Consider the following 6,792-nt stretch of genomic DNA (forward strand, 5'->3'; position numbering starts at 1 on the left):
TATGTCCCTAAAACCCAGCACTTGCTTTAATTGTATCCTTTGAACAGATTTTGTGTGTGTGTGTGTGTGTGTGTGTGTGTGTGTGTGTGTGCTGAGAGTACAGAAAGGTCCTCCTTTGAATTATATAGATAGTGCCTTTATTCACAGTCTTTCTCTACTGGAAGACCCAGTCCATCTAAGACCCAGGAATCTTCTAAGGGATGGGTGGGCCTTGTGTGTTGCTCATGATTCCACAAACACCAAAAACAGGCTTCTGCAGGAAAGGGGAAGAAGGTTTGGTTTATTTTTGTTGGTTTGGTTTGGCTGTTGTTGTTGTTGTTGCTGCTGCTGCTGCTGTTGTTGTTGTCCTGGGGAGTCAAACCCAGGGTCTTAAGCTTGCAAGACAAGTACCCTGCCCAACGAGGAGGGTTTGGAACATTCTCCTAATATTGCATGATTTGGAGTCGAAGTCTCTTGGACACAGGCCTGTCTGGGAGGTGTAAACTCACACTAGGCTTCAGTGAAGCAGGGCAGAAGGTCATGCAGACTGTGTGACGTGGAGCTATAGGTGGGTCCTCTTGTCCTTTACAACTGACAGGATCAGCCTGCAGATTTCCTGGGCTCCATGGCCTATGGATGACATTAGAAATGAGAGGAGTAGATACTTTCCCCCATGATGCAAACAGCTCCACATGGACTAGAGGCAGTAAAGCTTGTGAGGTTTGAAAAACAGAAGGAGTATTTGGGTGAGAAGCTTGACTGTTTTTGTTATTTGTGAGTAAATCCTATCAGTCTTTGGTTGGAATTAACCAGTTAGGAGGAAACAGGTTGGGACTCTAACATCTTTGCTGAAATGGTAAGCTGATTTCTAAGTACAAACCCTTGAAAACTGAGATTCATTCATTCATCCACTCAACATGTTCATGAAGGACCACTTTTCTAATATTTTTATTTTATTTACTAATATTTTTATTTTATTTAAAAAATATTTAAATAATTTTTATTTAAAAATTATTATTTTATAAGAAAAAAGAAAAAAATATTATTTTATTATCACTTTCATCATCATTATAATTATGTTTATGGCACACGCACGCCACAGTATGCATGCAAAAGTCTGGGGACCACTTTCAAGAGTCAGTTTTCTCTTTCTACTGTGGGTTCCAGGGATTGAACTCAAGATGTCAGACTTGCATGCAGGCACTGTTACCTACTGAGCCAGGTCACTGGTCCAGGCATCACTTTTGTGCCTAGCAACGACTCTGCACAGTTTATTCTCACAAAGTCTTTTTAGTGCATATATTATAATTGCCACTGTGCTACTTACAAAGCTAAGCAAGTGTGCTTAGTTTACGACATAATGTAGGGTTTCAGTCTGGACCCTCTCCCTTCAAGAACTGAAGCATGGGGGAAAATACCAATAACCTACAATAGAAGGTCCTGTCCTGGAACTTACTATACAGACTAGGCTGGCCTCCAACTCACAGGAATCTGCCTACCTCTGCCTCCCGAAGTGCTGGGATTAAAGGTGTATGCCACTCTGCACTGTGATTTCTTTTATTTTTGATTGTGTGTGTGTGTGTGTGTGTGTGTGTGTGTGTGTGTGTGTGTGTTCATATGAGTGCACTTTCCCATAAAAGCCAGAAGAGAGAGTGTGATCCCCTGGTTGTGATCCCCAGATGGGAATGCTGGGAACTGAACCCCGGGTCTTCTGAAGGGACAGTAGATCTTAATTGCTGAGTCATCTCCCATTGATCCTTGTGTCGTCTCCCAGGCTCCAGGAAGAGCCTTCCTGACTGCCAGCATGTGAGGCGGCTTTTTGGCATTGATAGAATTTGGAGATGCCGGGAAGAGGCTGAGATCACAGAGCAAGTGATCTCATGCAGCCCTGGTTGTTCTCAAGCTGCACTATCCCGGGAGGATGCAAACATCGGGAGGTGTCGAAAATAGAAGGGTGGAGGGACGGAGTTATGCAAGCCCTCCCACCACCACCTTTGGCACTCACCTTTGAAAAGCCACAGCCTCTGCCCCAGTAATCCACAATTTAAGAAGCTAAGAAGGGGCCGTATGCCACCCAAGCACACCCAAGGTAGGAGGGCTTCAAATTAGCAGAGCAACCTCCAGATCAGACACCATGTTCGATTTTATCTCCCTAGGCAATAAAACGTGGAGCACATTCTTTGGCAGCAAGGAGAAAGGCAGACTGTGGGCTTTCCCTAATTCTTCCGAGTTTTATAGCATGTCAGTTGTTATAACTCTGCTTACCACAGAGCCTGCGTCCCTGGAGCTGGAGCTGGCTGTGGATGTAAAAGGAAACACGGTTAGAACAGTAAAACTCATGGCGGAGGGAGCATTTGGTATCCAGGCTCTTTTAACTCTTTCAAGATCTGCAGTGAACAAATAAATGCATGTCTGACTGACCGGAATTATAGCTCAGTTGGTAGAATGCTTGCTCAGCCCTGGCTTTAAGTCCCAGCACTGCATAACATAGGCGTGTGGTACATGCTTGTCATGCCAGCCCTTGAAGGGTGGAGACAAGGTCAAAGTTCAAGGTCATCGTCCTCCAGTAGCAAGTTGGAGGTCAGCCATGGTTTCATTGAGATCCTATGATTATAAACAAACAAATAAAATATGTATCTACATTACATTCCAGGACTCCCCTGGGAAACACTCCCTAGTTCTTAGGGATCTGTCTTAGATGAAACCTGTTACCCTAGGGTCTCTACTGTTATGGATGCTTTAGTGTGGTCTATGGTATTCATGTCTATGGGGTTTTCTACCATTCAAATTTATATGCTTTCAAAAACACTTGGCAGATGGGATTGCTTTCAATCTCATAATTTCAAAGGCACTTTTTGAATAGAGCTTAGCATATATAAAATAATTATAGTCTGTAGCCGGCTGATTATTCCTTCATAATTAAAAGCCTCCTACAAGGAACAGTTCTTATATAGAGTAATGCTAAGTTTTCCAGGTCTGGAACACAAGTACTCAGAAAAAAAAAAAAAAAAAAAAGACAGGATTCTTGGGTAAGAACATTTTTTGGTTATAAAACACTGGTGTCCAAGCCTCTGTCTTCAGGATTACCGGATGCTGGACTCAAAAATGGAAGAACAGTTGCCATGAGAACTAGAAAGGATGCTTCAAAAGATAGACCTGGGTCATTCAGTCCCACACCTGTTGTTGCTACTCCACTGGCTAATCTCTAACCCTAACCCCGAGGGCTAAACCCAAGGACTAAACTGAATAGCAGGAATCACGGTACTGGAATGCTGGCCAGAGGGCCTGTTAGCAGGTGGATGTTGTTGAACACAGTCCTCTGATCAAACAGATATCACCTCAAGATATGCTCTCAAGAGGCCGTCAGAAGCAGCCTGTGGAATGCTGACGTTCCCTCAGAAAAGGAATCCCTGGATCCTTAACTGAGACTCCAGCTCCTCCTTGCAGGCATTTAATTCTTAGCAACTAGCAGAGCACAAAGGCTGTAGAGGGTATGTAGTTAGATGGGATGGATCAGATGTGCTATGTGAAGACTTTCCAGTGTGGCTGCTTAGGGTTCACCCACGTAACCCACTCATAACTCCTCACCCCCACACTGTAAGGAAACTGTTTGCTTAGTTTGCTTTCTATTGCTAAGACTGCCATGACCAGAAATGACTTGTGGTGGCAAGAGTTTATTTCATCTTACAGCTTGTAGTCCATCATGACAAGAAGTCAGGGCAGGAGCTAAAGGCAGGAACCTGGAAGCAGGAACTGAAACAGAAGCCAAGGAAGAATGCTGCTTACTGGCTTGCTCCCACGGATTGCTTAACCTCTTTTCTTATGCCATTCAAAAGAACATGCTTAGGGGAACACTGCCCATGGTAGGCTGGGTCTTCCTTTACCAATTAGCAGTCAAGAAAATAACCCTACGGATTTGCCTACAGTAAATCTGATGGAGGCCTTTTTTTCAGTTGTGATTCTTTCCGTTTGAAACCAAGGCCTATCATTGCAAGCCATAGAGCGAGAAGGAGGAATTTCCAAGACTAATAAAGCTAAGCTGCTACACCGAGCCTCATAGAAGCAAAACCTGTTTCATATTTTTTTCTCCGTCGATTCCTTAGAAAGCAGAGACTTTGGGACAATAGAAAAGGAAAGCGTGTTTGTTACTTTTCTGTTGCTGTGACAAACCCACTGACCAAAAACAACTTATGGAAGACAGGGTTTGTTTTAGTTCACAGCTACGGCGGGATAAGAATCCGTCATGGCAGGGAAGCACGGCAGCAAGTGACAGGCATGGAGTGAGGAACAGGACCCTGAAAGATCACATCTCCAGCTCCATTCAGGAGGAAGAGTGAAAGAGGAAGTGGGGAGTATCTATAGACTCTGAAAGCCTGTTGTGGCCTGAGCTACCCCACGTTTGGGGGCCAAAAATGTTGAGGACCGCTCTATCCCACATTTGGGGGCCAAAATGTCAGGGACCGCTCTATCAGTGTTGGAACCCGCACTGCCAAAAGCCTTGGGGGCTAAATTATTAGAGCCTGTACTGCCCCAAGCTGCTCAGTCCACGGGTCAGGGTTCAGCAAGAGAGAGAGGACAGACTTGAGGAATGGAGACCGGACAGAGTATGATTCAATCCCGTTTATTCTTCAGTCTCTCTTCCTAATCCAAGTCCCAAGTCTTGAGTTCCTAGTCCCTAGCTCCTAGTCCCTAGTGCCTCCAAGTTCCAAGTTCCCAGTTCCAAGTTCTAGTCTCGAGTCTCATCCAAGTACAAGTGTCTAACGATAGTGTCTAATTCCTAGTTCTCTGTTCAAGTATCTGATTCCTAGTTGCCTGTCTCAAGTCTCAAGTGCCTACTGTCTAATTCCAAGTTCTTCCTCCAAGTGCCAAGTGCCTAATAACTAATAATAATTTCTTTTGTCTGCCTCTTGCCTTTTATATGTCTCACTTCTAAGCCATGCCTTTAAGTCACACCCTTAGGTCTTGTCTCTAAATCTGATCTCTAAGTCTCACCCTTAAGTCACACACCTTTAATCTCACACACCCAAGGTATCTAAACCAAGATGTTATAAGAGTGTGCTCAGCTGTTGTAGGCTATTGTAATCAAGTCTCTTGTCAGGGTCTATGGCTCAAGATGGCTGCAAGGATGATAGCCACCTTCTGTCGGCTCCCCACATGCCCCTATGATGTGCTTCCTCCAGCAAAGCCAGACCTCCTGAATTTCCTCTGACAGCACCACCAATTGAGAATGTGCTGTTCAAATCCCTGAGCCTATGGGGCAGTAGTTCTCAATCTGTGAGTCATGACCCCTTGGGGAAGTCAGATGACCTTTTCACAGGGGTTGTATATAAGATATTTACACTATGATTCATTACAGTAGCAAAAATTACAGTTATGAAGTAGTAGTGAAATAATTTCATGGTTGGGGGTCACCACAACATGTGGAACTGTACTAAAGGGTCGCAACATTATGATGGTTGAGAACCATTGCTGTAGGGGATATTTCTATTTCAAACCAACACAGAAAGGAGGCATGGCATGTGTTCTGTTGTACATCACCATTTCAACTATCTGTGAGGTAGGCTCTCCATGCACATCCTACCAACAAATCAGCTGGCTCTGCGAGCTAACCTCACTTCAAATTGTTATTTGCCCATCTGTAAAGCCCACAAGCTTCCCTGCTGTCTGGTTGTCCTTCTGTGAATGTTCTATATAAGTCAGACTCTAAGGATCAGGGTCCATGTAGAGGTGGTATAACCTAAGCTAAAGGAATGTGTCCCTTTAGGTTTCAAACTAAGCTGGCTGCACATTGCAGTTTCCTCGGCAAGAGAATAAAAACAAACCTCCTAAGTCAGATGGGAGAAGAGACAGCTATATTTGATCTGTCCATGGGAGGAACATGCCAGAAGCCTACATGCTCTTGGAGATAGTTCTTCAGAGTCCTCCTGATCATTGGACCAAGAAGGAAGATACTGATACCAAAATGTTACTTCTCCAAGAGAAAAAGGCCAGAGTAGGCATGACCTTGAAGCCTAACTAATGCCCCCCCCAGCCCCCTTCCTAGTTTCAGCATTAAGGATTTCTCTGTGGAAGCTGGATGGTCAGTCAGTCCCACTGAGACTATTCACAGCTGCCTGCTTGAACTGACTAAAATAGAATGTGATCTCAAATAGGTTTTAGTCACCAGCTTGCTCCATCTTCACAGTCACAAGGTACAGATGTCCAGGGTTGCTCTGCAAAAAGGGGACAAGCACAGGGTTCTTCCCACATCAGGGAGGTATTTGTCTCATCTCCTGCTGTTAAAGTTCTCAGTATAAACTGTTCTGATCACAGATGATTTAACGAAAGCCACATGTGAGAATAACAAGAACCAAGGGCACTGAGGTTCCTCCACAGTTCACAGGAGAGACTTTGGGGGTCTAAGTGAGTTTGGGAAGTTCCCACAGAGTCCGCAGATCCCAGACTTGGGTCCAAGGACAGTCCAGCCAGGAAGACAGAATTAAAACCTGCCAAGGTCTTTGCCAAGGGCACACTAATTGCTCCCTTTTATCACCCAGGGAAGGCGATGTCTGCGAAGAGATAATTGACTTTTCCTGTGACAGATGAAGTTTTACAATGCCACACTTCCTGAGTGACAGGCTTTGCCTTGGGACAGCAGCAGCATGCAGGAGGGAAAACATACCCAAGCTCTACTTCCATCTTCCAGCCGGGGTCTAACTTAGACCTGCAAGGTTATTTCCATCACTTAAACCCCAACTTCTATCTCTCTTTATAGTCATCCCCAGAAAACTTAATGATCCCCACATTCCAGTCTGCAAATTTCTATGACTTATA

Source organism: Arvicanthis niloticus, chromosome 11 (assembly GCF_011762505.2).
Source record: "Arvicanthis niloticus isolate mArvNil1 chromosome 11, mArvNil1.pat.X, whole genome shotgun sequence".
Lineage (NCBI taxonomy): Eukaryota > Metazoa > Chordata > Mammalia > Rodentia > Muridae > Arvicanthis > Arvicanthis niloticus.